Genomic DNA, 22,472 nt, shown 5'->3' with positions numbered 1-22,472 from the left:
CAGCACTGCCGTCATCTGGTCGCCTAGTGCATACGAAAATTTATTCGAACAGAGTTTTCACCATCAGTGAAGTCGTCTTCGTCTGCCAAATTGCCTTGAACAGTAATCCTACTCTGGTATGCATACCGAAATTTGCACAGTCATGTATCTCATTTTGTCCAATGCAACAGACCGTCGCCTTCGTCATCGTACGGAAGGAAAAACGCTTTTGGTTTGAGTCGGAATTAGATTATTTGTGAGCTGTCATGATTTTGTGATAAATTACGAATATTTTGCAATTCCAACAGAGATTTTCTTTCCCACATCCCACGAGACATTAAGTCGTTGCCTGTGCGATGATGATATTGTATGAACATTCGGGTTGGCTGAAGGAGAAGCCTCTTTGTTTATAAGCCGATTTATGGTACTGATTCTACGCGCCCAGGGATATTCTTACCGGCTTGTTCTTAAGCCGTTGATGGTAACTTTTCTAAAATCCAGTCACGTTTCGGTAGCTGTTTAACACTCCATCAAATGATTCCTTCTTATGATTGCGGAGCACGTGAGTGTATGTGTGGTATGAGTCGGAGAGGCGCCGCCGCGAAGAGGCAGTTGAAAGTGATAATACTGATATAAGTGTATTATCGTGGTGCTGCTGCATGGAAGCGATTGCATGTACGATAAATCTTCAACGACGTTTGGCGAACGGATTGGGATAACTTTTCGTTGAGAGCGGAGCGCTGGGAGCGCTCGCTTCAATGTTATCGATATGGAAGGTTCAGATCGATGTTACACAAGAGATACAAAAATAGACGGGGCGACCTTCAACTACAGATAGTTTTTTTTTGGTGGATGGAAAATAAAACATAAGAAAGTTCGAAACGCAAGCCACTGAACCAGTTTGGCCAGCTGGCGTTATGGTGAAAAAGTAAAATCGACTAGCGTTATGCATTCTGATCACGTGATATTTGAAGTAATTGAGAAGTTTATTCGTGCAACTCAAAAATGATTATATTACCTTTCAAATATACTATACCGTACATCTAAACACATTTTCGAGTTAAAATTTCTTTTAGTTGAACAAAATAGCTCGCTAAGCTTTTTTTCAGTTTTAATTTTAGAAAAAAAACGGCGGAAGCAAAGTTGTACACCTGATACATCGCTAAGAAGGCGTACAGTTATCTCTACTTGATATGTTTATACTGTACCGAAGTATAGAGACTGATGAAGTCCCGAACGTAACGCAAAATGCCTATGTGTGTATGTAGGGGAAGGTGTTCGGTTGTCGGCACCCCACCCTAACTTTTGACAGGCGTCATTCCGACAAATGTCATGTGTGGGTAATAGCAGCACCCTTGGAGCTGGCGAAATCACCATCAGACAATGAAGACTTTTGTCCAAAACGCTTCCAGAAAAAAATATATTCGGTTGTTTCTTTGAATAACTGTGGTCTTTATTTATATTTTTCCATTTTTAGTAAAATTTCTTGGGATGCCGGTAACCGAACACCTTTTTTGAAATAGCAAAATTTATCACTTTACTAAATTGATAATAAAGTTTTCCCAATCAAATAAATAGATTTAGTTACTTCTAACAACATGCCCGGCCCACCGTAACCGCCCGACCTTGGCCGTTTGGACTAGGGTTGGTCCTCCCAGCTTCATTCGCCTTCTCCACGTACCATGTTCCATCCGAATTCCGCCAAAGATGGTTCGCAACACCTTCCGTTCAAAAACACCTAGTGCGCGTTGATCCTTCGCAAGCATTGTCCAGGACTCGTGCCCGTAGAGGATAACCGGTGTAATCAGCGTTTTGTAGATAATTAACTTCGTACGACGGCGAATTTTGTTCGATCTAAGCGTCCTGCGCAGTCCAAAGTAAGCACGATTTCCTGACAGTATGCGTCTCTGAATTTCTCTGCTGGTGTCATTATCGGCAGTCACCAGTGAGCCCAAGTACACGAACTCGTCGACCATTTCGATTTCATCACCACCAATCAGTACTCGTAATGGGTGGCTGACGTTATCTTCTCTCGAGCCCCTGCCTTTCATGTACTTTGTCTTTGACACATTGATGTCTAGTCCGATCCGCTTGGCCACAGCTTTTAGTCCGATGTACGTATCTTCCATCTTCTCAAAGTTGCGTGCTATAATATCAATATCATCAGCGAAATCAAGTAGCTGGACGGACTTTCTGAAAATCGTGCCACTCGTGTCTATCCTCGCTCTTCTTATCACACCCTCCAAAGCAATGTTGAATAGCAGACACGAAAGGCCATCACCTTGCCGTAGCCCTCTGCGAGTTTCGAAGGGACTCGAGTTTATCCCCGATACTCGAACAACGCACATCACTCGATCCATCGTAGCCTTGACCAATCGTATCAGTTTGTCCGGGAATCCGTAGTCGATCGATTGTGTCGTAGGCTGATTTGAAATCGATGAATCAGTGATGTGTGGGCACATTGTATTCGCGGCACTTTTGCAACACCTGGCGGATGGCGAACACTTGGTCCGTGGTAGCGCGTACGCCCATAAATCCTGCCTGATATTGTCCCACGAATTCGTTTGCAATCGGTGAAAGTCGACGGCATTCGTCGCCACTTTCGTATTCCGCCACATCGCCATTGAGGTGCTCGTCGAAAAACTGCCGCCACCTCTCGATCAGCCACCTCTGACAGTTGTTCGTGAGAAGATTTCCGTTGGTGTCCTTGCACATATCGGCCTGTGGCACATGGCCTCTGCGCGAACGGTTCACCTTCTCGTAAAACTTCCTTGTGTCATTAGCACGGAACAGCTGTTCCATCGCTTCGCGATCTCGGTCTTTCTGTTGGTGCTTTTTCTACGGGATACCGAGTCTGTTCCGCGTCTGTCTGTATCGCTCCTCGTTTGCTCTCGTCCGGTGTTGCAGCTTGCTCGCCCAAGCTGCATTCTTCTCGGCCACTAACTGTTCACATTCGTCGTCGAACCAGTCGTTCCATACGTTCGGAGCCGCCGTACCTAGCGTTGCTGATGCAGTGCTACCTATGGCAGAACGGATGTCTCTCCAGCCATCTTCAAGAGTAGCTGCACCAAGCTGCTCTTCCGTTTGTAGTGCCACTGCCAACTGTTTCGCGTAATCTTGGGCTACTCCAGCATCCCGGAGCCGCGCGATGTTTAACCGCGACGTTCGGTTTCGGCGATGGGTAGCCACCGTCGAAAGTTTTGAGCGCATGCATACAGCAACCAAGTAGTGGTCCGAATCTATATTCGCACTGCGGTAGGTGCGAACATTGTTGATGTCCGAGAAAAATTTTCCGTCGATCAAAACGTGGTCGATTTGGTTTTCGGTCTGTTGGTCAGGTGATCTCCAGGTAGCCTTCTGGATATCCTTGCAGGGAAAGAAGGTGCTTCTGACTACCATTCCTCGGGAGGCCGCAAAGTTGACACACCGTTGGTCGTTGTTATTCGATGCGGCATGCAGGCTGTTCGGCTCGATTACCGGTCGGTACATTGCTCCTCTTCCTACCTGGGCATTCATGTCACCGATGACAATTTTTACGTCTCTGCGTGGGCAGCCGACATAGGCTTGTTCCAGCTGCACATAGAACGCTTCTTTCTCGTCATCGGGTCTCGCTTCATGTAGGCAGTGCACGTTGATGATGCTGTAATTGAAAAAAAAAACGGCCTTTAATTCTCAACTTACACATCCTAGCGTTCATCGGCTGCCACCCAATCACTCGCTGACGCATCTTGCTAAGCACTATAAAGCCAGTTCCCAGCTCGTTCGTTGTGCCACAGCTTTGGTAGAAGGTAGCCGCTCGATGTCCGCTTTTCCACACCTTCTGTCCCATCCAACAAAGCTCCTGCAGCGCTACGACGTCGAAGCTGCGAGGATTTAGTTCGTCGTATATTATCCTGTCGCAGCTTGCGAAACCTAGCGACTTGCAGTTCCAAGTTTCCAATCGTAGTCCTTATTTCGTCGCGTGGGTCTATGCCGATTATTCCGGGTCGTATTCTCTCCTGTATTATTCGTAATAGAAGTTTTACGGGCGGCTTATTAGGCCTACACCAACCCCCTGTCTCACCGGAGGATCATCGTGCTTGCTCAGTTTAACGTCCCAACTAGCACTAGAACGATCCCGTTGGTGGGGTTGCCCCCTGGATTTAGCTGGACTAGGGTGCCAATAATTTGGAGTAATCTCTACTTTCGTAAAGCGTTAGTGCTCATAAGTTTAAGCACCTCAGGAAAAGTCTATAAGCCCGACTGTCAAAGTTTGAAAATTTTCGATTTGCAAAAACCACCATTGGGGAAGGTACACGCAGAGGAATGGAGCATGTTTAAAATAACAAAACTAATAGTAGATTTTTAAATTTGAGTTCTTATGATTTCTATATGTTTGTTTTAAACTAATTTCTCCCTTCAACATCAACAATTTTCGCTGTTTGATTTGAATATAAATTTTGGTCTAGTCGAATAAAACAAATATTCGTTACGGCAGATTTTTTTTTATTGAAGCAAGCTAACTGTTTATTACATGTCAACCAAAGTTGACTGGATGTTATCGGAAATGTCTATGTTGATTCAATCCTGCTATACCTTTGCATCTAAAAAGGTTTTGTTCAATTTATCGTTGGTCATATTTGTGTGATGATACAACTAAGTTCACTGTTTAAATGATCCATATTAGTTCTATTTCTTATAAATCAGAGCACTTTTTTTTTGCCGCACGAATAATTCAGAGCATTTTTTCTCCCGCGAGTTTTCAACAATTTAAGCGTATGTATTGATAGTCAATAATATTTTTGAACATTGCATAACATTTATAACACATTTTCTTTACGAAAAAATATTTGTTGCACAGATCTTGACCGGACTGATACGAGAGAATAAAATACCAGAGCTTGATTGTGTAATGTGCATAATTAGATCGCCAATGTTTTGGAAATTGGCAATATCAATCAAAAGCTTGGTTTTTAAGAATTTTATCAGATGTACAACTTTGCTTCCGCCGTTTTTTCCAAAGTTAAAAGCTTCATTGCGAAAAAGTGCTTACATATGTATTATTCAAAGTATTGTCGTCGCTACCGACAACTTTCTCCCAGTTTTCCGACAATTTTCGGATCCCGGCTCGAAAAAAGGAGTCCTCTTTTGACGCTACCCATGAAACAATCCATTTTTCCAACTCTTCGAAGGATTGAAAATGTTGGTCTGCCAGCAGTGGTGGTAAATTGCGAACCGAACGCCGATGCTTCTGCAAATTTACTCAAAAATATTCACCGAGCGTAAGCATGCGATAGGTTCGAAAACTATTCCCTCGGTTAATGCGAAGGTGTTCTGTGCTCGGTGTTTGGCGAAGCAATCTGATTCGAACCGTTCGGTCGGCGGACCATCGGCGAGGGCCGAGTAAACTGCGTTCGATACGATGGTTTGTTGATTTCAATTCTCACATCCTGGTTTTGAAATTATCAATGCACACGTGATCAGCACAAAAAAATTGTTTTGTTCGTTTGATGAATCGATCAATAGCAATTCAAATGGTATTATTTTGGACATTATCAGTGTACGTAGGGTGGCTCGATATGGAAAATAGTAAGTTTTAATAAACTGGTGAGTCAATAGCAAAGAAAATTAAGTAATTTCAGGTATTTTCAACGAGCGTATTTAAATTTGATGTTCTATTGATTATTGAATCAATAGCAGTTCAACTTGGATAATTTTAGACATTTTCAGAGAGCGTAGAGTGGCGAAATTTGAAAATTTAGATTTTTTTTTTACTAATTCGATGATTTATTAAATAGTAAAAAATCTTTGGAAATTATCTGCCACCGTAGGGTTTTTCTATTTGAAAAATTGTAAAATTTTTGACTAATATAAATTCGATGGTTTGTTGATTGTTGGATCAATAGCAGTTCGAATTGAATAATTTTGGACATTTTCGGTGAGTGTAGGATGGCACAATATGAAAACTTGTAAGTATTTTGACTTTTGCTGATAAAATGTTTCATTTAATAGTGAATTAATAACAATTACAAATTGCTCATTTTTGAGATTTTAAGGGCCCATAGGATGGTTCTATCTGTATAATGGTAAAATTTTTGACTAATGTCAATTCGATGCTCTATTGATTGATGAATTAATAGCAGTTCAAATAAGATGATTTTCATGATGATGATTAGAACATTTTCAGCGATCGTAGGGTGGTTTAATATAAAAATTTGAACATATTTTGATTTTTGGTATTTTAATGTTCAATAGATGAGCGAATCAGTAGCAGGTAGAATTGGATAATTTAGGACGTTTCTAGCGAGCGAGCGACGTTTGGTAATTTTGTATATTCTCAGCGAGCGCTGGATGGATTGATATAGAAATTGTAATTTCTAAACTATTTACAATTCCATGCCAGCGGTAAAGCGGGAACCGAGCACCAATACTTTATACATATTTGTTTAGAAATGTTTTCCTAGCAAAAATATGCAAAAGCTGTTTATTCGGTTTATGGTAATATTCGCTTGGTGTTCGGCGGAGCAATATGTACCAAACCATTCAGTTGGCAGACCATCGGCAAAGGTCAATTGAGCTCTATTCGATGCGTAGTTTTATTATTTATGGTTCGATGAAATGCCTACCTACAGCATCAAAACTAAATTCTATTTCAGTTGATGAGCAAAGCAATAGCGCGTAAAAAATTACAATCAAAATCACAGGCACTTCGACGATTTGCATGTTTAAATCCGATGGTTCACCACCACTACTATTTATATATTAATCAATACAGCATCCGATTTAGGAAAATAGTTCACAATTTCTCATATAAAGCTGCCTTACCACCGAATAAAATGCTTAAATTTCTAATATTCCAATTGCTATCTATTAAACATTGAATTAGCAAAAGGTGTAGTATTACCAAATTTTTATATTAAGCCGTTCCACGCCCACAAGATATGTATAAAATTATTCTATTCGAATGTAATTCATTCATCAATCAATAAAGCATAGGATCTGCAAATTTAAATGCTGACATTTTTTAAATAGGACCACACTACGCTCGCTGTAAATTGGAAATCCTATTGGAACTGCTATTGATTCACCAATTAATAGGACATTGAATCGACATAAGTCAAAAATTTTAAAATTTTCCAAATAGCACCACCCTACGCTCGTCGAAAATGTCCAAAATTATCAAATTTACATTGCTCTTGATTCACTATTAAATGGAACATGAAATCAGCAAAAATTAAATATATGCAAATTTTCATATTGCACCACCCTACGCTCGATCAAAATGTAAAAAATTGTTCCAGAATCAACAGACCATCGAATTAGTCTAAGATACAATTTTTGTCGATTTTTCAAATAGAACCACCCTACGGTCGCTGAAAATGTCCAAAATTGTTAAATTTTAATTGCTTTTGAATCAATATTTAATAAAACATCAAATTAGTAAAAATCAAAAAATGTACAAATTTTCATATTGCGCCACCCCCGCTCGCTGAGAATGTAAAAAGTTATCCAATTCGTACTGCTATTTATTCACTAACCAATAGAGCATCGAAATGAGATTAATCAAAATATTTTCTATTTTCCATTTACAGGCACCCACCGCTCGTTGTAAATGCCCAAAATTACTCAATTTTAATTGCTATTGACTCACCAATTTATTCAATATCGAATTTGCGAATGTTAAAACATTTTCAATTTATCATATTGAGCCACCCTACGCTCACTGGAAATGTACAAAATTACCATACTCTGCTAAGCTACCCAAAAACTGAAACGTCCAGCCGCAGCTGACAAAGTTCGGTTCATCCGAAGCAACAGCCTATAGTACTCGAATCGGATGTTCATGAACATACTAGTAACAATAGGCTCACAAACTAAAGCATCGGTTCTTTCGCCATCAGCATCGCTTCTTGGTTCGGCGATGCTCGCTCGAACGATGGTATCGGCAAATTCATACTCGCGATGGTGGTTCACTTTTTGGTTTCGGAACGAACACGTTTTGCGTGTTCGGAATCGATGCTTTACCACCACTGTCTGCCAGGCCGTGTGCCATCGAACGGAATAGGTGGAAGTCAGAAGGGACGACATCTGGGGAATACGGCGGGTGGGGCAAGACTTCCCATTTCAGCGGATCTAGGTACTTTTTGACCACTTTTGCGGCGTGAGGCCGATCATTGTCGTGTTTAAGGATGACTTTGTCATGTCGCTTTTGATATTGTGGCCGCTTTTCTTTTAGCGCTCGACTGAGGCGCATCAGTTGCGTTCGGTAGCGATCTCCTGTGATGGTTTCACCCGGTTTTAAGAGCTCGTAGTAAATCACACCGAGCTGATCCCACCAAAATACAAATCAACACCTTAGCGCCATAAATATTCGGTTTTGCCTTCGACGAAGTAGCATGCCCGGGCTTTCCCCATGATTTTCTGCGTTTAGGATTATCGTATCGAACCACCGGTTGCGATTCGATGTAAAAACCCCTAACGATTTTGTCTTTGAAGCAGTTGCTCTCATACAAATAGACGGCGCTCGATGTCCCTCGGTTTCAACTCGTACGGCACCCAGTTTTTTTCTTTCTGAATCATGCCCAGGGCCTTGAGACGTTTTGAAATAGCTTGCTGACTCACTCCCAACGATTCGGGAAGCTTTTCTAGGGCACGAATCTTCATCAAGCAATGCTTCTAGTTGTTCATCTTTGAAGGTTTTTACTCTTCCACCACCATGTTTGTCTTTGACATCGAAATCACCATTTTCAAAACGTTGAAACCACTCCCGACACGTTCTTTTACTCAGAGCAGCATCACCGAAAGTTTCTGAGAGCATTCGATGCGCTTTAGCTGCATTTTTTTCGAATTGTAACAGAAAAGTAAAACTTCCCGCAAATGGCGAGAATTAGGCACATAAACAGACATTTTCGAGCGTGAATAATACGAAAACAAGAACAACTGTCACTGAAACGGCGGTGACAATTCGTTATGATCTGTACACACTCACTTTAAAGGCATTATAATCTATGTATTTTGACCAGCCTCAGCCGGTACAGTCACCTATCGGAAAACGGCGGAAGCAAAGTTGTACACCTGATAAAACGAATATGAATCAAAATAAAAGTAGCTTTAAAAATTTCTTTGCAAATTAGTTTGTATAAACTTAATTTAAGTTCAATAATTTCAACTAAAAAGTTTGTAAATTTATAGCGCTACAATTATCAACTTTAAGTAGGGTTCGTTCATTTAAAACAATTTTTTTCAAATTGAATTTACTGTGGAATTGCTTTCCAGAAATTGACAGGACAAGTGCAATATTTATCATTCAGTAATAGCCGTTCAACCGAGAAGGTTGTGTATAGAAGCGTACAGTTTAATAACGCTGGTTGGTTTACACGCGTTAAATACGACAACGGTTGAACTACAGGTAGAGACCTGTTGGCAGCAGCCGTTAAAACGTATAGTCGTGCTGCATAAGAGAGCCCTAGTGCTGGGCCAAGCTGGTGAAGGAAACAACAAAGGGCGTTTCCCAAGCTCTACCCAGGCCACAATATACAGCCACAAGTGCTGAGCAGGAGAGTGCAAAGGCACACAGAAGCAGGAGAGTGCAAAGGCACACCGGTGCGAAGACACTTCGGTGCAGAAGCATATCGGTGCGGAGCACAAGGAAGAAGGAGACAAGACAACTCGATCTTTCCACTGCCATACAACACGCAGGTATACACCGGTGACCTGCGCTGGTTACAGCTGGTGAAGATAAAAAAGTATCGGAAATCGTGTGGTGCTGGATGTCAGGTAGCAGTAGCATCACATCGCATTCTATCGCTACAGTGAGCTTCAGCATTGTATCAACGTCCAGATACATCCAACAAGAACATCTAGAGCAACGAGGATCAACACGGCAGTGCAACAGAGATAGACAACAATTTCAAGGTAGAAGTTTATTTTTTTTTCTTTTGATTGAGTACTGTGTAGTTTTGGTTTCATTTTTTATACTAAAGTTTGATTAAAAATTTCAATGTGATGGATGAATCCATGGACGTAAATCCTAGCATGAATCCTATACCCCCACGAACGAAAAAATATCAGGAGAGCTCTTCTGGGCCTTGGATAGTCTTTTTTAGACGTATATCAAAACCATTAAACATTTTACAAATTTCTAAAGGTTTGACATCACGATTCTCCTCAATCAAAGAGATCATAAAAGTGAATAACGATAAAATTCGTGTTGTGGTAAATAATTTGAAGCACGCGAATATCATTCAGTAATAGCCAAAAGAAAAAGATAATAATCCAGTGGGCTCCATTTCACAGCCACCAACAGGATTACTGAAGTTTTCGGAAATTGTTGAATGGATTTTCTCAGCATTCAATATATCTGAACCCTTAAAGACCCTCATAATGGCATTCCTTCCAATAGCTAGAACCTTTTTGAAGCAGTTATCAGCTCAATGGCCAATTGCCTCAGGTTTTGTATCTTTTGATGGATAAATTATCACCCGCCGCAAATGATACAATCACTGTCCTGCAGTGGAATTGTCGAAGCATCATGCCAAAACTTGATTCATTTAAAATCTTATTGCATAGTCAAAAATGTGATGTATTTGCTTTATGCGAAACATGGCTTACTTCAAACATAGCTTTAAATTTTAATGATTTTAACATTATACGTCTCGATAGAGACTCTCCGTATGGTGGAGTACTTTTGGGAATTAAGAAATGCTATTCCTTCTATAGATTAAACATCCCTTCAACTTCTAGTAAAGAAGTTGTTGCTTGCCAAATAAACATTAAAGGCAAAGATATTTGCATAGCTTCAGTTTATATTCCTCCAAAAGCACAAGTTGGACAGCGACAGCTTAATGAATTGGTTGAAGCCCTTCCTGCTCCACGATTGATTCTGGGGGATTTAAATTCGCACGGTATTATGTGGGGTTCCGTTTACAATGATAGCAGATCATCTTTAATACAAAACATTTGTGACAATTTTAACATGACGGTATTAAATATGGGTAGCATGACACGGATCCCAAGACCTCCTGCACGCCCAAGTGCATTAGATCTATCTATTTGCTCAACATCAATTCGACTAGATTGCACCTGGAAAATGTTGCCTGATTTACACGGTAGCGATCATTTACCAATCATCATCTCAATTAGCAGTAGCAATTGCATTGCTACTTCAGCTAGTATTCCATATGATTTGACAAAAAATATCGACTGGATTAAATACCAAAGTAGTATCTCTAGTATTTTGAATTCAATGGAAGAATCTCCCTCCACTTGAAGAATATAACTTCCTCGTTTGTTCGATTCTGGAGGCCGCAGAACAATCCCAAACTAAACGCTTTTCTAGGCCAACGACTAACAGAAGGCCTCCCAACCCCTGGTGGGACAAAGAGTGCTCAGAGGCTAAACTCGCAAAACAAAATGCTTGCAAGACGTTTCTAAAACGGGGAGGAGGAACTCCTCAGAATTTTGAAAAACTTATGGTGTTAGAAACCAAGTACAAGAGCATACTTCGAGCCAGAAAATGTAGCTATTGGAGACATTTTGTCGAAGGTTTGTCAAGAGAAACCTCAATGAGCACTCTTTGGAATACGGCCAGACGAATGAGGAATCGTAACGTGGGCAATGAGAGTGATGAATACTCGAACCGATGGATATTTGACTTTGCTAGGAAAGTTTGCCCAGATTCTGTTCCTACGCAGAGCATTATACGGGAATCTCCTCCAAATAATGGTTTTATTAATAACCCATTTTCAATGATGGAATTTTCTATAGCACTCTTGTCTTGTAACAATAACGCTCCTGGGTTGGACAGAATTAAATTCAACTTGGTGAAGAATCTGCCCGACCTCGCAAAAAGACGTTTGTTGGAATTGTTCAACAAGTTTCTTGAGCAAAATATTGTTCCACCTGACTGGAGACAAGTGAAAGTTATCGCCATTCAAAAGCCGGGGAAACCAGCTTCCAATCACAACTCATATAGACCCATTGCGATGTTGTCCTGCATCAGAAAATTGTTCGAAAAAATTATTCTGCGACGTCTCGACACTTGGGTCGAGACGAACGGTTTGTTGTCAGATACTCAGTTTGGCTTCCGTAGAAATAAAGGGACGAATGATTGCCATGCATTACTTTCGTCTGACATCCAAATTGCCTTCGCTCAAAAGCAACAAATGGCATCTGTATTTTTAGACATTAAAGGAGCATTTGATTCAGTTTCCATTGATGTTCTTTCAGACAAGCTCCACCAACATGGACTCCCAGCGGTTATAAATAATTATTTGCACAACCTTTTGTCAGAGAAACGCATGCATTTTTCACATGGGGATTTGGCAATATTCAGAATTAGCTACATGGGTCTCCCGCAAGGCTCATGCCTCAGTCCGCTTCTCTATAATTTTTACGTGAATGACATTGACAGCTGTCTCGTAACCCCATGTACACTAAGACAATTGGCAGATGATGGCGTGGTTTCAGTTACTGGACCCAAAGCTATTGATCTGCATAAACCATTTCAAGATACCTTAGATAACTTGTCCGTTTGGGCTGTTCATCTTGGTATCGAATTCTCTGCGGAGAAAACAGAGTTAGTCGTCTTTTCAAGAAAGCATGATCCCGCGCAGCTTCAGCTCCATATGATGGGAAGAATGATCCAACAGGTTTTAACTTTTAAATACCTCGGGGTGTGGTTCGATTCCAAATGCACGTGGGGAGGACACATTAGGTATCTGATAACGAAATGCCAACAAAGAGTAAATTTTCTTCGAACAATAACAGGATCTTGGTGATGTGCTCATCCGCAAGATCTAATAAAATTGTATCAAACAACGATACTTTCAGTGATGGAATATGGATGCGTTTGTTTTCGTTCCGCTGCAAACTCTCATATTATCAAACTTGAGCGAATTCAGTACCGTTGTTTGCGAATTGCCTTAGGCTGCATGCATTCGACACATACAATGAGTCTTGAAGTTCTGGCGGGAGTTCTTCCATTGAAAGATCGTTTTTGGGAGCTTTCATCACGCCTGCTAATAAGATGTGAGGTGCTGAATCCCATGGTAATTAATAATTTCGAACGACTAGTCGAGCTTCGATCTCAAACAAAATTCATGACAGTATATTTTAATCACATGTCACAGGAAATCAACCCATCAAGAATATTCCTATCCGTGTCAGCATCCTAAGTGCCCCTGACTCAACTTTATTTTTCGATACATCCATGCAGCGCGAAGTGCGTGGAATCCCAAAAATATTTTCAAGTAAGTTCAGGCATATTGACTCTGAGAAAATGTTTTACACGGATGGATCGCGAATTGAAGAAGCGACAGGGTTTGGTATGTTCAACAATAATGTTTCGGCCTCATTTAGGCTTCAAGAACCTGCATCTGTTTATATAGCAGAGCTAGCAGCAGTTTATTATAGTTTGAGTGTAATCGTCACATTATCTCCAAACCATTATTTCCTCTTCACAGATAGTCTGAGTGCAATTGAAGCCATTCGCCTAAACGTGACTGGCAAGACTGAACCGTTTTTCCTGGGCAAAATAAAACAGTGCCTGAACGACATATTGAACAATAATTATCTAATCACTATAGTCTGGGTCCCGGCTCATTGCTCCATTCCTGGCAATGAAAGAGCCGATATTTTAGCCAAACGTGGTGCTATTGAGGGTGAAATTTATGAGAGACCGATTGCTTTCAACGAATTCTATAGCTCGTCTCGCCAAAGAACACTTGCCAGCTGGCAAGCTTCTTGGGATAAAGATGATTTGGGTCGGTGGATGCACTCAATTATTCCGAAAATATCGACAAAGGCATGGTTGAGGGGACTGGATGTGAGTAGGGATTTCATTCGTGTGATGTCCAGACTCATGTCCAATCACTACACGTTAGATGCACATCTCCTTCGAATTGGGCTCTCCGAGACTAATCATTGTGCTTGCGGAGAAGGTTATCGGGATATTGATCATGTCGTTTGGACATGCGTGGAGTATCGTGATGTCAGATCTCAACTGATAAATTCTTTGCGTACCCAAGGTAGACTATCCAATGTCCCAGTTCGAGACATTCTTGCTTGTCGTGACCTTTCATACATGAAACTTATTTATCATTTCATAAAGAAAATTGGAGTTTCAATTTAATAAAGGCCCCTTTTAAGACTAAGTTCTGATTCCAGCTTCGTCCATGAGTTCAACCAATAGCTAAATTAGAATCAAAATTATGTAATGATACAAACAAACTCGAAACAGTTTATTTCATCAACAAAATTTCTGAAAATATCAGCTTATTTTATAATTTATAGAAGTTAATCGTTTGGTTCAAATAATATTTCCGAGTAGATTTCATAATTAATGACGAGTTACCTAAGATGATGTTTAAGTAATAAGAGGAATATGCTTTAATAAATTCAAATCGTTGTGACTATGTTAGAATTAAATTAGGATAAGAATTTTATGTAAAAGTGATGCTACGACGAAGAAAAACTTATGTAAGCTGCCTTAAGAAATAAACGTATTTATGGAAAAAAAGTGCAATATTTATTATTTTTATCAAAATATTGATCGAAACAAACTAATCTACTGAGACAAAATAAATATAATGTTTTTTAGTTGAAGGCAGCGATATTTGCTATATTAAACTAGATTTTCAGTTGTCATTATTTCAATAAAAAAAATCGTTGTGTGGAACCCAAATTTGGTTATCTTTACAATTTTTTTCTCTGCGTGTACATAAAATTTCCTAAATCGAAAAATTATTTATTCCGAAATGTTGAAAGCTAGTGTCACCTTAAAAAAATTCTAGAGAAATTGACTTCTAGGAACAATTTGTGAGATTTCCGAAATCGAACATTCTTTTATGCCCAATGTTTTAGAATTATATGAAACATCGAGATTTGGTGTTAGCTTGAAAATCGACAAGTTGAGAAAAACATGAATTCATATTTCGGTAAGAATTCGCTTTTTGCGCTACTGTGATGATTGATCCGTGATACTATTGAATCACATACATGAATTACATTATAAACTTTTCATCTGGAATGAAATATTACTTTTTTTTATTGTCATTGGCTTATATAAAATCTGATACGCAACATGATGGCACCCACATGCGAGTACTTTTGTTAAAGAATGAAAAGATACTCGCATACCGGCATGCTATGCTTCTCTCACACGTGGCTAATTTTGATTTTCCATACGTGTGAAGTTTTTGATCGTTCGATATAATAAAGTTTGTGTTATCATGTCAGGTTTTGATGCAATTCTTGGAAGACAGCTTAAACAGTGACCCATTTTGATATATTCGCATATGACTACATCTGATTTCGTACAAAAGAGCTAAATCTTTTCATAAAGTTGTTGCTTCGGAAGGAGGAAATTGCGAATATATTAGGGAGCAATACGTTTGATTCTGAAGGAAGCTACTTTGGCGAGGAATTGCAATCGTAATGCAAAATATCCAACAAGAATTATCGTACCGGCTATATCAAATGATTCGATTTTGCAAACTCTTATGGGACAAACTTGACTTGATATTTTTTTTCAAATTTTACTGAACTATCCCAAATTATTTTTTGCAATTTTTGAAAGTAGGGTAAAAATAGACGTTATCCGTCGGGCTAACTCAAAAGTGGCCATAACTCATATGGGACTGATATGTGAGAATGGGTAGTATACGGGTGGAACAATTTTAAGATCTTTGAAATAGATAAATAAATTTGATGTAAATGTCAAAGAATGGACATAAGACATCTGGCATAAAAAAATTTCATTCATGTTTTTCTAAATCGAAAATTCTCAAACATTAACCGCCATAACCGATTTAGCTCAAATTTTTCATAAGGACTATTTTTGAGGTGCTTAAACTTTCAAGCACTACCGCTTTGCGAATTTAGAGGTTACTCCAAAATATTGACACCCAATGTTCACTAAATTTTCTCGGTGATGTCTAAACTTAGATTTAATAAAAATGTTTTGAAACCACATGCAATTTTGTCTGAAATTTTACTTTATTCGACTCTGGGATTCCATGATTGTTAGTGTAAAAATTTCAGAAGGACCATGAAAAAAAGCAGCAATTTCATTGAAATTTGTAGAATAAACTTATTTTGTTTTTAGATCTTGCTAGCTGATGACCAAATAATACTTTGCTTATACCATTTCTTAGTATTCGGTTCCGAAAGTACCGGAAATAGTGGTGAAAAACTTCAAACTAGAAGTCACTTTCTAGAGATGACCGGTTTCTAACTAAGGCTCAAATCAAATTGTACAATACTTCAAATTTGTTCGAAATTTTATCCAGATCTGACACCTGGTTCCGGAATTATAAGGTGATAAATGTTTTAAATTTCAAAACCTTATCCAGACCAGCGATGCACATAACGCAAAAACTCTTGTAAATTTTACTGTAAAATCATTTCAACTTACTGGTAGGGGATCGCTGGAAGTTATGATCTTACAAAATACACCCCAATTTTATCTAGATTTGATTTTAGATCTTTTCCGGATCCATCGTCTGGTTCCGGACCTACTAGGTGAAATGTGTTTAAAATCTCATTCAGAGTTCAAAACAGTTTGCAAATTGAATAGGGTATGCTATTTTATGCGCACATTAATTTTTGTTTTTTTTTAAGATTCAAAGAAAAGTTTTTCGAAGAATCCATTAGCAGTATTTACGAAAATATGAGTGATATGAGAAAAGAATCATTACACCACTAGGCGGATTGAAATACGTTTTTGGCGGTATTTGGCTTTATGTCACTACTACTTAAGCGTGCAGGAGGATGACAGTGAAATAGTTGAATTCAAGAGTAACTAAAGTGTCATTGTGAGTGATTTGACATGACATGAAGCTATTGTTCTGCACTCCGTCCGATAAAAACCTACATGAAACTTTTGAGGTCGAAATTTTTTTGTTTGCCAAAAGCCTTAGAATTGCATGAAACGTCAAGAATTAGTGTCTTGTCGGAAAAATATATTTTCAAAAAATCGACTCTCTGGGAAAAATTTCGATACCTTGAAAAAAGTCCTCATGCAAAATTTGTGCTAAATCGGATATGGGTAAGGGGTGCAGCCCGGAATATTTTCGATCTTGAGAATCACCATAGGGGAAAGTACATGTAATTTCCGAAATCGAAAATTGTTTTTGATGAAAAAATCTTAGAATTGCATAGAATGTCGAGATTTAGTGTCATCTCGAAAAAAAAATTCGAAAAAATCGTCTTTCTGGGACTTTTGAAAATTTCGAAATTTTGACACTAGATTGCCCAAGGAAGTGATTTTGACTGCTTTTCGATTCCAATTAGAAAAAGAATATGTACACAATGAAACAATTGTTAAAAATTTTGTGGCTTTTTGTAGAATATAACTTGTTATACGACTATAAATAAATTTCTTTATAATTGATTATTCTATTACAGTTTTTTGACTTTCTAGCTTCCAGTCATTTTGACTGCTTTTGGGCAATGAAGAGATATACTCAATACTAGGTATTATGAACTTTAAACCTGTTTAACACATGAATCAATAAGTCCCGAGACTAAAGCAGAGATGGCGCTCGTAGTAAACCAGTAACCACGTCTTTCTAGAGTACTAACCTTTGCTTGAAACGGGTCAAAATTTTAAGTCGATCCGACCAGAAACAGCTGAGTTATTGTGGTTGGAGTAAAGTCGTTTTGTACAGGGTGATTTTTAAGAGCTTGAGAACTTTTTTAAACAATAAAACGCATAAAATTTGCAAAATCTCATCGGTTCTTTATTTTAAACGTTAGATTGGTACATGACATTTACTTTTTGAAGATAATTTCATTTAAATGTTGACCGCGGCTGCGTCTTAGGTGGTCCATTCGGAAAGTCCAATTTTGGGCAACTTTTTCGAGCATTTCGGCCGGAATAGCCCGAATTTCTTCGGAAATGTTGTCTTCCAAAGCTGGAATAGTTACTGGCTTATTTCTGTAGACTTTAGACTTGACGTAGCCCCACAAAAAATAGTCTAAAGGCGTCAAATCGCATGATCTTGGTGGCCAACTTACCGGTCCATTTCTTGAGATGAATTGTTCTCCGAAGTTTTCCCTCAAAATGGCCATAGAATCGCGAGCTGTGTGGCATGTAGCGCCATCTTGTTGAAACCACATGTCAACCAAGTTCAGTTCTTCCATTTTTGGCAACAAAAAGTTTGTTAGCATCGAACGATAGCGATCGCCATTCACTGTAACGTTGCGTCCAACAGCATCTTTGAAAAAATACGGTCCAATGATTCCACCAGCGTACAAACCACACCAAACAGTGCATTTTTCGGGATGCATGGGCAGTTCTTGAACGGCTTCTGGTTGCTCTTCACTCCAAATGCGGCAATTTTGCTTATTTACGTAGCCATTCAACCAGAATTATGTAGACCATAAATCGGGCGTAAAGCGCGAAACACATTTCGAACCGAACACTGATTTTGGTAATAAAATTCAATGATTTGCAAGCGTTGCTCGTTAGTAAGTCTATTCATGATGAAATGTCAGAGCATACTGAGCAAATAATAATGCATGAAAATCATAACCTCAAAAAATCTGAGCAAATACTAATGCATGAAAATCCTAACCTCAAAAAAATCACCTTTTAGTTTGTTTAAAAAATGGAAAAAACCGAGCAACGATTTGTCGGTGGTTCGCCAAGTTTAAACATGGTCGTACCGACACAAATGACGCGGAACACTCGGGTAGACCTGTGGAAGCGGTACACCGGAAAATGTGAGTGAAGTGACAAAAATTATAATGAAAGATCGTAAAGTGAAGCTCCGTGAGATTGCTGCGATGACACAGATATCATATGGAAGTGTATTTACTATCCTTCATGAAAAATTGAGCATGAAAAAGACTTTTTCCAAGTGGGTGCCGCGATTGCTTTCGATGGAACAAAAACAGCAACGAGTCGATGATTCAGAAAGCAGTTTATCGCTATTTACTCGCAACAAAAAAGATTGCTTGCGTCGATACGTGACCATGGACGAAACATGGATACATCACTACACTCCAGAGTCGAAGCGGCAGTCATCTGAGTGGCGTACATCTGGCGAAAGCCGTCCGAAGCGTCCGAAAACGCAGCAGTCAGCTGGCAAAGTCATGGCGTCAGTTTTTTGGGATACGCATGGCGTGATTTTCATTGACTACCTCGAAAAAGGTGAATCGATCAACAGTGATTATTATATTGACTTACTGGTGCGTTTGAAGGAGGAAATCGCGAAAAAACGACCGCACATGCAGAGAAAAAAATCCTTTTTCATCAAGGCAATGCACTCTGCCACAAGTCGATGAAAACAATGGCGAAATTGAACGAATTGGGCTTTGATCTGCTTCCCCACCCCCCCATACTCGCCAGATTTAGACTACTGGCTCTTTGCTGATCTTAAAAAAATGCTCCAGGGAAAAAGATTTGGCTCAAATGAGGAGGTCATCGCTGAAACTGAAGCTTATTTTGAGGCGAAAGATAATTTTTTTTATAAACATGGTATTGAAAAATTGGAAAAACGTTGGAACCATTGTATCACCCTAAAAGGTGTTATATTGATGAATAAAAAAAATTTTGCAAAAAAAAAAATGTTTCCATTGTTAGTCTCGGGACTTATTGATCCATTTGTTAATGAACCAATTGTAGTTTCCAAACGAGCCTGGTTTTCTCTAAATCGGTTCAGTCATCACGAGAAAATTGAGCGGAGAGAAAAAGTGTGTTCAGTTGGTTACATCGTTTATACAATTAGGGTAGTTTAATTGGAAAAACAGTTTCTTCGGTTAGGAGTCAGCTACGAGTTGGGGACGGGTGTAGCGTAATGGGTAAGTCGATGCCTTTCACGCAGCCTACCTGGGTTCGATTCCCAACCCCGCACATAGGGTCAGAAAGTTTTTCTGGCCCGAAGAGGCGAATGACCTTAAGGTTAAAACCTCTATAATCGAAACAAAAAAAAAAGCTACGAGTTCGAGTCCCGTAATTGCGGTAACATTTTCGCGGTTTTCATTACATAATTGCATTCATATGTCAATTTTCCAATCTGTTTTCTCCGTTAGATAGGGCTCATATAGAAAACTAGCTTTAGACGGCTATACGTCTTAACAAAGACGGAAACACAAGTCGTTGAAGCTTAACTTTGTTTACATCGGTCCTATCATCTTCAAGAAAATTTTGCGGTAAGAAATAAAGAACATTTCGTCGGTTACGTCACTTATTTCATTATATATCCGCAATCAGAAGGGTCAGCCATCTACTAGTTTGATCAATGACCCACAAGGAGCTTTCAAAAAATGTGTTAAAATCGGTTTAGCCATTACAGAAAATTTAGCGGTAAAAAGAAAACGCGTTTTGTCGGTTACGTCACTTATACCATCATATCTCCGGAACCAGAAGCTTCACTCATTTGATCTTTGAATTCAATATCCCAACAGTAGCTTTAAAACGAGTCTAAGTTGGTTAAAATAGGTTCAGCCATCTTCGAGAAAATTGTGCGCTAAAAACAATGCGTTTTGTCAGTTACGTCACATAAACCATCATATCTCCGGAATCAGAAGTTTTTTGATTGACAGCCATTTGATCTTCGAACTTGATCACTGGCCCGACAATAGCTCTTGAGCGAGCTTAAGCTTGTTAAAATCAGTTCAGCCGTCTCAAAGAAAACTGCGCGGTATAAAAACTCGTATGTGCATGCACCCACACACAGATGCACACAGACATTCTCCGATCTCGTCGTGTAGAGTCGATTGGTATATAACACGATGGGTCTCCGAGGCACCGATTGAAAGCCGGTTTTTCCTATTACCTTTCTCTAGAGAAAGGATGAAAGGTAATCTCTAACATAACTGGGAATAGATTTGAGAACTTACAAATGTGCTTGGCCGACCACGCTTGGCAGTTCCAATTCCACTGTGTTACGAATTTCGCATAACAAAATTGAATCAATAATTTTTGTAACTTTGTATACGGCTTTTCCAATCATTTACCTTCCAAGTTGAAGTTGATGGGGATAACTTTTAGTGACAGGTAGCAACTTGACAAGCAGATCCATTTTCGTTGTGCTTGTGACATCCTTTACATCTTTTTATGTTCCTCGTAGAACTGATTTTCTGATTAATTTGATTTGCTCGTTGTTTTATCAAATGCTACAAAACCAAACACGTGCACAAGATGAATTTAACGATTCTCATGAATATTCATTTATGCTTACATTCCCCAACGTAATGTTAGGATTTCAGACATTTCGATTCATCTTGTCTATCTCGAATTTCGCCTCTATTAAACTGTATGTCCTTGAATTTTTCCACCTCACTCAACCGTAACAGAGCCGCTGCCGATACTAGTGATAAATATTTCGCTTAATTTGACTCCATGGAAGCGCGCAAATGAATTGACATTGTGTGGAGCATTCCGCCCCACTGGTAAACATTGTTACGAACAAAAACCTACAGCAGTCGAAAACGTAGGAGACTTCCAACGAACGACAGGAGCGACGGAAGCAAATGCATGATGATAGGATATGGCATTTTCCGCCATCATACTTTTATTTTTCGGCCGAGCCTGGTTTCGGTAAGCTTTTTCCCCATCTGTATATATGTTCGCTCAGTTTTTCCATTTTTTTCCAATTAGTAAGCATCCCGGTCGGTAGCGCAGCCCTTGGGAACGAAAGCCAAACTGAGCCTGGCGTGAAAGTAATTTCCTGCGTATTTCCTGTGCAATAGATGAGTCGATGGGCCTGCGGTGTCTCATTATTTCGTTGGAAATTCGCATGAGGGACAGGAAAGAACATTTGTCGGCCTTGAAAATTCAGTCTGGAATCCGATAAATTTCTATGATTTGATGTTTTAAACTTTTTTCTGTTACTGCAGAAGTTGGAACACGTTTTCTTGGGTGAACTAAATGTTTTCTTTCGGGATTGGTGTAGCTATGACAATTATGTCCACGTAAAAGATAAGCCGCAATTACGGTCAAGGATTTGGCAGATGAATGTCATTAATTCCAAATTGCTGTATTCAATCAGCTGTGAACGTATTTCAACATCTGTTAAGAGAATTATGATTACTACAGATGGTTCTTCAAAGACGGCAGTGAAGCAACAAAACGCTGGAAAAAGTGAGACTATCGTTTGTCAACCATTTACCATCCGAAATTTCTGCAACCGCTCTGTGCTTTGGTACTCTTGTAAGATTCGGCTTAACAAGGGACCAACTTGTTCTGTCGAAAGAAAGAAAACTTAGTAATTGCTCTTGAGTTTTTGTAAGTTTCAACAAGCCTTATAAGACCGGATAGGTGCTGCGGATGCTGTTGGCAGCCAGGGTAGGTACAAGGTACGATTGCAATTAAATGTGCAAACACACCACTTGAAATAGGACTGTGTAATAATATCAACAAAAATTATTTCTAGTGAAATTGCTTCTTGCTCAGCTGTTGTTGACCCGGAAGGAATCGCAGAACACGGAAGGAATCGCATTTAGTATCGTACCGGTAACATTTTCTTCAGAGCAAAATAACAAGAAGGAACAGCTTTCATTGTGGA

At 39.3% G+C, this 22,472-nt stretch overlaps 1 protein-coding gene across 8 annotated transcripts in view; it reads right to left on the bottom strand.

Annotated features, from left to right (window-relative positions):
- Positions 1-22,472, bottom strand: part of LOC131428314 (ubiquitin-conjugating enzyme E2Q-like protein 1) — a 212,619-nt gene that overhangs the window by 81,526 nt on the left and 108,621 nt on the right. The window lies entirely within an intron of this gene.

The sequence above is a fragment of the Malaya genurostris genome, chromosome 2 (genome assembly GCF_030247185.1).
Source record: "Malaya genurostris strain Urasoe2022 chromosome 2, Malgen_1.1, whole genome shotgun sequence".
Taxonomy (NCBI): domain Eukaryota; kingdom Metazoa; phylum Arthropoda; class Insecta; order Diptera; family Culicidae; genus Malaya; species Malaya genurostris.
Note: the sequence above shows the minus strand (reverse complement) of the source record. Positions and strands in the feature narration are given on the sequence as shown.